The 9,317-nt window shown below is 44.5% G+C and overlaps 1 protein-coding gene across 4 annotated transcripts in view; it reads left to right on the top strand.

The window, feature by feature from the left end:
- The first annotated feature begins 1,199 nt into the window (after positions 1–1,199).
- Positions 1,200–9,317, top strand: part of PHF20 (PHD finger protein 20) — a 115,159-nt gene continuing 107,041 nt past the window's right edge. Inside the window, exon 1 of one of the 4 annotated variants that reach the window (XM_053245571.1) lies at positions 1,200–1,426. The gene's annotated coding sequence lies outside the window, so the exon portion shown is untranslated. Of the gene's footprint in view, positions 1,427–2,212; positions 2,340–9,317 lie in introns of those variants that run through there. The other 3 variants (XM_053245567.1, XM_053245570.1, XM_053245568.1) reach the window with 3 other exon arrangements.

Below are 9,317 nucleotides of genomic sequence, written 5' to 3'. Positions count from 1 at the left end.
GTGGGGATTCTAATCTGTGTTGGTGCTTGCGAGTATAGTACTATGATGTGTCAGTTGTTTTAGAACAATTGCCTGTCAAATATGATTGGGTGAGAAGGGATCGAGAGTTGCAGTCCTTTCTGAGACTCCATTTGCTCACAGCCATTCACAAAGCAGCAAAGCTGGCCTGTTCACCGCTCGCTGTAGCACTCACTGTATATGCTCACAATTTTAAGATTGTGAGTGAGTCCTTTGGGCACAGGGAGCAATTTTATTTTATTTATTTATTTATATTGGTGTAAACCACTTTGGGAACTTTTGTTGAAAAGCAGTATATAAATATTCATCATATTTGTCTTCGTTATATGCTCTACCTAATACAATAGCATGTTTAAAAAACAGCAACAACACCTAACCCAGCTTCCTGTTATGTGAACATCCAGACCCTGAGTCAGAAGAAATGACTATCCCCCCTCTTCCCAAGTTAGGTGAAAAATAAGTTCAATACTCTGCTATGCCTCCTTTCGCCCTCTTCTGAACCTGGAATCAAAACCTCTTTTGATGTGGGGTGTGTGTCAACATTTTCCTGTTCCCTGGAGGCCTGGAAGGGCCTGCTCCTCTTTTAATATTTTAATTGCTTCTTTGCATGTTGGACATCACCTTGAGTAACGGAAGTCATCTTTGAGTATAAAGGAGTATTTATTTAAATGCATTGACCACATTTATTTATTTATTATTTGTTCGATTTTTAGACTTTTCTATCATGACGGCCCTCAGAGGGACCTACAACAAAATAAGCACCACATAACAATGTGATTAATAATACACCGACAAGCGAACAGGAAGATAGAGGTATTTCCCAATCTGGCCACCTGGGTTCCTTTTAATCAGGTATTCCAGGGACTGAACCCAGGACCATGCAAACCATGTGCTCCACCACCTGTTGTCTGGGGGGTTTGTTTTTAAAGGCCTTAAAAGGCGGCATATTTTATGGGAGTTATTCCTTGTCCCAATAGCATTTGGTGTACTTGACCCACGAGCAACGTGTGCTTGTGAACGAAGCATGCTGGTTTGCTAAAAAGCAGTGTTTCCAGCTACTGCCAGCGGTCTCAGCGGCAACCTATTGGGTCGGCGAGAAGAACAGCGCTGCAGCTCCTCCTTGCTTCTCCAGAGAAGACGTGGGTGAAGATGGAATTGGAGGCGCTTCTACCGTCTGCGTGGTGACCCCTGCCCTGCCGGTCGAAGGCACGCCCCCTCAGCTTCGCCCCGCCCACTAGGGGACCCCCCCCCCGCCTCGCGGCAAGCAGGCGGGCGGGCTAGCGGCACCGCAGTCGTGGCGGCCATTTTGTGGCGCTGCTCAGTCGGTGGCGTTGGGCAGGTCTCGGCGAGTGGAGCCCGAGTGAAGCATTAGCCCCTCGCTCGTGCCTCTTCCCGGGCGAAGCCCTCGGTAAGGACATGGCGTTGCTCGGGTGGTTCCCTGGGAAGGCGAGGGAGGGGACCCGGCCGTGAGAGCTGCGCGATCCCGCCGCGGCCTCACAAAGGCGGAGAGGGGCGGGGACCGGCCGGGGCTGCCGCTGCATGGGGCGACTCCCGGGGCCTGGAGCGGCGCCTCTTTCCTCAGAGCGGGCCCGTTGGGTTAGCGAGAGGCGACGGGGTGGGCGCAGCCCCTGAGCTGCCGCCCTGGAGCCTCTGCGGTCTCCGGCCTGCTAGCGCGCCGGACCCCCTGGCCGTGTCCGGGAGGCGTGTAGCGCCCGCGTCGGGCGGGCTGGCGCGAGGGCTGCCCGGCGGCCTCCTCGCTTTCGAACTCCTCCTGTGTTGCTGCTGCCTGGGGGCGGGGGCGGGGCGGAGCGCAGCGGCTTCTCCTGGAAGCGGCTTGTGCGGAGGGCTTGTCGTTTCCTCCGCACCGCGTGCTTTGCGCCCTCCGCCTCATCCTCCACCCCCGCTGTCTGAGGCGGAGGGTGCTGCTGCCCGACCGCCCCCTTAAGAGCCAAGCGCCAGGCGCGCTCCTTCGCTAAAAGGGATGCTGTGTGTTTCCAGGACGTCAATAACGTGACCTTGATCCTGGCAATCGCAGGTGCTGCACCAGCCAAGTGTCCAACACAGCCGTTAAGAGGGCACGTCCGGTTGGCTTCCAACCGCACGTTCCCTTCAGACTACACGGAGTTACGCTTTGTGGACCAGAGTTGGCGCATGTCGTTCTGTTTCATTCAGTATTCTGGCTTTAGTTAGTATTTGGTGAAACAATGAATAAGTAACACTTTAGTGGCTGTAGTAATTGACATGCTGGCATGATGAGATGTTTGAAAACAGTTTCCCCTTCTTGAGTTGGAAAGAACTCTTACAATTGCTGGAACCAGCAGGTGCATATTATTGCCTTGATAGGCATAACGGGTGTAGCAGTTATATAACATTTCTCTTGCTAATTGCTTACCCTTAAGGCTTATATTGTCTGAATAGGTCAGTGTTCTTAATGTCAGTTGTGGGCATTATCTTTGTGAGGCCTTCTGATGAATATGGGTTCACTGAACATTAGTACTGTGTGGTATATTAATTCACTTTACTGTATATTTTTTTCTGCCTGTGGGAAAACAGGCTTGAGTAGATAATATTTTTGTGCTTTTGTCAGATCCTAGATCTATTTTGTTTTCCACAGAACTTGCTAAGGAAAGCCAAGGACAGCGATATGTATAGCATCTTGCACAGTGCTGTTGCCTGTGGGAGTGAAGTAAATGCATCTTTCAGGAGTAGGATACAAATTCAGAATGGTTTTTTTTAGAGAGGAGTTGAGAGCTGTTAATAGACTAGAACTTTTTTGTGTAGCCTATTTATGGACACTCTCTCTCTATCTCTTTTAAACATTTTATATCCCGCTCTTCCTCCAAGGAGCCCAGAGCGGTGTACTACATACTTAAGTTTCTCCTCACAACAACCCTGTGAAGTAGGTTAGGCTGAGAGAGAAGTGACTGGCCCAGAGTCATCCCAGCAAGTCTCATGGCTGAATGGGGATTTGAACTCAGGTCTCCCCAGTCCTAGTCCAGCACTCTGACCACTACACCAAGCTGGCTTTACTGTTCTTCCATCTTTGTTCTAGTCCATTGTAATTAGATATTTTCTGCTTTGAGGATAAGATATCAAAATGCAGGTGTGTTTTTGATGGTAGTATAGAAAAACTGAGCTAAAAGTCTGCAAATCAAACAGGAACGCTTTAATCAGTTGTACTATGAAGGAAGAATATTAGAGAGAGATAATTTAATGAGAAAATTATTTTGTTCATAAATGATCTGGAGCTAGGGGTAAACAGATAATAGCAAATTATTCAGAGGGGTGAAAACCAAAAGGATTGTGAAAGTCCAAAAAGATCTCTCCAAACTGCATTGACAATGATATGGTAGATAAAGTTCACTTTAAATAAGTGAAAACCATGCACACTGAGGCAAAAGATTCCAACTTCACGTATACACTGATGTGGTGTAGTGGTCATTGACTACCCAGGAGAGAGATCTTGGGGTCATGGTGGGCAGTTCAATGAAAATGCTGACCCAGCATGTGGCAGCTGTGAAAACTACAAACTCTATGCTAGGGATCATTAAGAAAGGAACTGAAAATGAAACTTCTGTTGTTGTTGTTATTATTATTTGTTGTTGTTGTAAAGTAAAGGTAAAGTGTGTCATCAAGTTTATTTCGACCCTTAAACAAACCTATGATGTGGCTGTGGTTTGAATATTGTATACAATTCCGGACATCACATCTCAAAAAAGATACTGGAGATCTGGAAAAAGATACAGAAGAAGCTGACCAAAACCATCAGCGGCATGGAGCATCTTCCTTTAACAGAAAAGGGCTTTAACATGTGGGGCTTTTTAGTTGAGAAAAATAGTTTAGTTGAGAAGGGTGCCGGTTCTGTGGACATTCCTACCAAGCATCTAGTTGGCCACTGTGAAATCAGGATGTTAGGCTAGATAGGCTTTGACCTGATCCAGTAGGGTGTTTTTTGTTTTGTTTTGTTTTGTTTTGTTTTTATGTGTACATTTTGTACTCAAAATTTTATTTAAAATACATTTACATCCTGAAAATACATTTAGCTGGATAGTTTGTTTAAACTTCATTATTTTGCCTAAACCCCTTCTTTTGCATATGTACTGTAAGTCAATTTGTAGATTAAGATTTAGATCAAGATTAAATCCAAAGTATAAAATAGTGCCTCACTAGTGCAGTACATATCTAGTGTGACTTGGAGGCGGTCTTTCCCTGTAGCTGCTCCTGGGCTGTGAAATGCACTCCTGGCAGAAATCCGCAATTTGAGTTTATTACTGTCTTTCAGGAGAGTCCTTAAAACCTATCTGTTTGGCCTGGCCTTCCAGGGTTTTTAGATGTTTGCATGTTTAATTGGTTTTATTCTGTTTTTATAGTTTTGATTTTAATTGTTAACTGGTTTTAATTGTTTGTATCCTGTTGTAAACCATCCTGAGCCATTTTGGAAGGGCGGTATATAAATCAAATCAAATCAATAAATAGCTGGCTAGCTGCTCTCCCCGCCATGATGACTTCATATGGTTTTGCCTCATGTACTAAGCTAGGGAGTGGGCAGTAGAGGCAGACGAACTGCTGGCAGCTCTGACTGCATGCTGTAGTTGGAACTGCAGGCCTTCCTGACTTTTGTGCTACATGTGGCCTGGTATGCTGAAGGTTGACTGCCTATTAGTATCTCTGAATTGGTTCTAGGCTGTTGTGAAATGTGCAAAAAGTATGTTAACATGGCCAAAAGTTCTGGTTGGATCCGGAGAACTGTGTGGACTGCTCATAGAAAGAGACTTTGCTGCTCTCCATCCTGCATTCCCCAGCACCCCTTGAAAAGCTGATCCAGCAGGTCAAGGGACTCCCAGGAACAATGTACAGTGGTCCCTCTACTTACGAAATTAATCCGTTCCGAATGCACATTTGTAAGTCGAAAAGTTCGTAAGTCGAAAAGCGGTTTCCCATAGGAATGCATTGGGAACGGATTAATGCGTTCCGGAGCCTAGAAAAAAGACCCAGACCCCCAGTAAGGCTTGCAAACTGCACAGGAACATTTCTTTTCAAGAATAAACAGGCAGTAAACAGGCAGTAAACAGGCAGGCAAGTCAAGGAAACCGCATGTAAAATTCGTAAGTCGAGGAAACCCCATCTAAAAATTTGTAAGTCGAAAAAACCGCATCTAAAACCGGATCTAAAACTGCCGTTTGTAACTCGAAAAATACTTATGTCGAGTAGTTTGTAAGTCGAGGGACCACTGTACTACAAAGAACAGGGTAGGGGCTACCAAAAGAACAGGGAGTTCTTGATTGTACAAACTGTCTTTAGGATCAAACCCTTTGTTTTGTGTCATCGGAAAAATCAAAGTAGCTCAATTGTAAATACTTTCATTTATATAGTCATATATTAAATTATTTAAGCCACTGACTATGTAACCTGAGGGGTTTTGGTATGGAAAATAAATGAAGACAGAATCACTTAAGTTGTTCCAGGGATATATGTTTAAGGTAGAAACTGGAGTGCAAGTGGAGAAAGACTTGACTCGAATCCAACAGATTACAACATAGAGTGCATTTGAAGATCAATCTCAGGCAGTACATGTGACAAAAAAGCAATTGTTTTCTGCAAGTATTGTGTCTGCAAGCTCATGTCCGACGGAGTTGTCAGGGTTGTGAGAGGGCTAGTATGTGCTCCTTCTCCCCTGAATCAACATTTGGAGCTATCAGTTACCCGCTGTGATGTTTTTAATGAGTTCTTTGTGGATAAAATCTCTCTTATTCGGGCCAACTTGGACTCAGACCCCACAATTACTGCAGTGTCTGATGCGGAGGTGTCCAGCGACGACTCTTAGTGTGGTTCAGCTGGATCAGTTCCAGTTTGTGACTCTTTAGGATGTAGATAAGCTGCTTTCAATGGTGAGGCCTACCACCTGTTCTCTTGACCCTTGCCCAACCTGGCTTATACTATATGGCAGGGGGGGTTGTTGTAGAAGGCCTGGAAGAGATTATAAATGCTTCTCTGAGGGAGCACAGGATGCATCCGTGCCTTAAGGAAACAATCATTAAACCTCTTCGGAAGAAGCCAGTCGTGGATCCCTCACAGTTAAGCAACTTATAGGCCTGTCTCCAACCTTCTGTGGTTGGGCAATTGAGAGGATGATGGTCTCCCAGCTTTAGGCACACTTGTCAGAAACTGATTATCTAGACCCATTTCAGACTGGTTTCTGGGTGGGCGATGGAGTGGAGACCGCCTTGGTTGGCCTGATGGATGATCTCCAATTAGGAATTGACAGAGGGTGTGACTCTTGTTGGTCCTTTTTGACCTCTCGGCGGCTTTCAGTACTATCAACCATAGTATCCTTCTGGAGCATCTGAGGGGGTTGGGGTTGGGAGGCACTGCTTTGCAGTGGTTCCATTCCTACCTATTGGGCAGGTTCCAGATGGTGTCCATTGCAGTGTTCTCGCTCATTTTTTCCATCTGTATGCATTGCAGAATGAGTTTTGTTCTGGGCAGCAGTATCAAGGCACTGTGTGCACACATGCATTCAGAGTGGGGCGTTCCTGATTCAACTTGAGTGGGATCTAATTACTGAGTGGACATCAAAAAACTTGTGAGCCTCGCACGCTTTAGAGGGAACATTGGTCCCTTGGACTTTAAAATTTGTCCCTCTGGGCTCCATACTGTCTCCAGTGTTGTTTAACATCTACATGAAACCTCTGGGAGAGATAAACAGGAGACTTGGTGCAGGGTGTTATTAGTATGCTGATGACACCCAAATCTATCTATCCATGTCAGCATCATCAGGAGAAGGCACGACCTCCCTAAATGCCTGCTTGGAGGCAGTGATGAGGGATAACAAACTAATACTGAATCTAGATAAGACGGAGGTAGTTATTGTGTGGATTTGGAACTCCAGAGACAGTTTTGATCTGCCTGTTCTTGATGAGGTCACATTTCCCCACAAGGAACAGCTACACAATCTGGGAGTACTTCTGGCTCCAGACCTCTCCCTGGTGTCCCAGATTGAGGTGGTGGCCAGAGGTGCCTTCTATCAGCTTTGGTTGATACGCCAGCTGCGTCTGTTTCTTGAAATAAGCGACCTCAGTACAGTGGTACATATGCTGGTAGCCTCCAGGCTTGACTACTGTAATGCACCCTATGTGGGGCTGCCTTTGTATGTAGTACAGAAACCTCAATTGGTATAGGATGCAGGAGCCCGGTTGGTCTCTTGGTCAACTCGGAGAGACCATTTTACACCAGTATTGAAAGAGCTACACTGGCTGCTGATAAGTTTCTGGGGGAAATACAAGGTGCTGGTTATAACCTATAAAGCCCTAAACAGCTTAGGCCCAGGGTATTTAAGAGAACGTCTTCTTCGTCTTCAACCCCACCTCTCATTGAGATAATCAGGAGAGGTTTGTCTGCAGTTGCCACCAGCTCCTCTGATTTCTACTCAGGGACAGGCCTTCTTGGTTGATGCCCTGAGGCTTTGGAATGAGCTCCCTCTTGAAATAAGAGCCTCCCTATTTCTGACAACTTTTAAAAGAGCAGTTAAGACACATCTGTTCACCCAGGTTTTTAATTAGATACTGTTTTAATAGTGTTTAACATTGTTTTAAATTTTAAATTATTGTAATGTGTTTGACCATTTTGTTTGTATTGTTTTATTGTAAACCACCCAGAGATGTGAGCTTTGGGTGGTATACAAATATGTCAAACCCGTTTTTGGTGTAGATCAGATACTGAAGATAGAAATGTAGCTTGCTTTAATGAATGTGGCCTTTAAAAGCAACCTTTAGTTACTTTCTTCCTTTTCCTTTTCTATACTAGTTATGGAATGCTCAAAACAGCTAACGGTTTAAAAGTTCAAAACAGTAAAATTGTATAAATTTTAAAAATCGGCAATAGAAGCAAAGAAGGTTCCATGGATAGAATAGCAGGCTTAACTCCTGAACAGAGTAAAAGCCTGTCAAAAATGAAATGTTTACAGGATATGGTAGAATACTAGAATGGATGGAGCTTGCCTGATCTCACAAGGTAGGAAGTTCAATAAACTGTGTGCCTTTATGGAAAAGGCCCTCTTGCATGTGACATTCAGTAGCAAATTTGTGAATATTGGAATGCACAGCAGGAGCCTCACCAGATGACTGCAGAGGTCTGTCAGAAACATACAGGAGGAAGGAAAATATTTTGTTCCTAAGACGTTTAGGGCTTCAATACAACAGTGGGATCATCTGATCCTGATACATGGCACCTGCCCTAGTTGTAGATGATGTGTGATTTTCATGGGCAGCTTCAACCAGAGTGTGTGACAGTTTTCTATTATATGTGTCACTAAGGCATGTGTAACCATGGCCAGGTCTGATCTCTCCAGGAACAGATGCATCTGGCAGATCAATCAGAACTTGACAGAGGCCCCCTTGACCACTGCTGCTACCTGAGCACCCCCAGATTATGAACTTGGTCTTATTATGAACTTATTATGAACTATCAAGGGGAGTGCAACTCCATTCAGAGCAAGCTGACACATTGTAACTGAATCAACAGGTCCTCTGACCAAGAACATTTATCTAGTTGAGATTCATGCTCAGTTTGTTCATCCATATCCATTTCATCCATAACCAGCTTATCATGGACTCCAAGCACCAATTCAGGATCACCACAGCTTTCCTAGCCTGGGCTGGAATGGAAATGAAGAGCTGATTGTCATTAGTATATTAGTGACACCAAAATCTCCAGATGATCTACCTCAGCAGTTTCGTGTAGCTCTTAAATAGCATGAGGGACAAGATGGAGTCTAGCAGAGCAACATAAGCTGTAGGCCAAGATGCAGCAGGAGTTCTGCAGCGTTGCCTTCTGGAAACGCTGCTCCAAGGACTAGAGTCACCATAACACATTTTTTAAAATACTCATGTGTTGTCCCATTTATGTTATTTATGCGTATCTGTTCTCCTAGGCATATAGATTTTATGCTAAATGAATACCTCTAGTTAATTTAAATTACGAGAATTCCCCAGGGCAAGTGTAATGCTTTCAAACTCCTAAACATGTTCAGAAGATCAGGAAAACACTACGGGCTTGAAGTTTTTTCTGCATGCTCGTTTTATATCTGATATGTATGTATTTTGTACAGTTCTTGGTTATTGCTATCCAAGAAGATAAACATCTTGTAACAAGTAGCCCTTACATACTGAAATTGCAAAGGAAAGATGAATAGGGAGGTAGAGTTTATAAGAAAGGAATTTCTAAAATACAGCAGGAAGGTAGAAAGAAACTAGAAGTATTGGTAATTTCTGCTAAGCCTTTGGAAGTAACAGAATCTGATG

The sequence above is a fragment of the Hemicordylus capensis genome, chromosome 4 (genome assembly GCF_027244095.1).
Source record: "Hemicordylus capensis ecotype Gifberg chromosome 4, rHemCap1.1.pri, whole genome shotgun sequence".
NCBI lineage: Eukaryota > Metazoa > Chordata > Lepidosauria > Squamata > Cordylidae > Hemicordylus > Hemicordylus capensis.
Note: the sequence above shows the minus strand (reverse complement) of the source record. Positions and strands in the feature narration are given on the sequence as shown.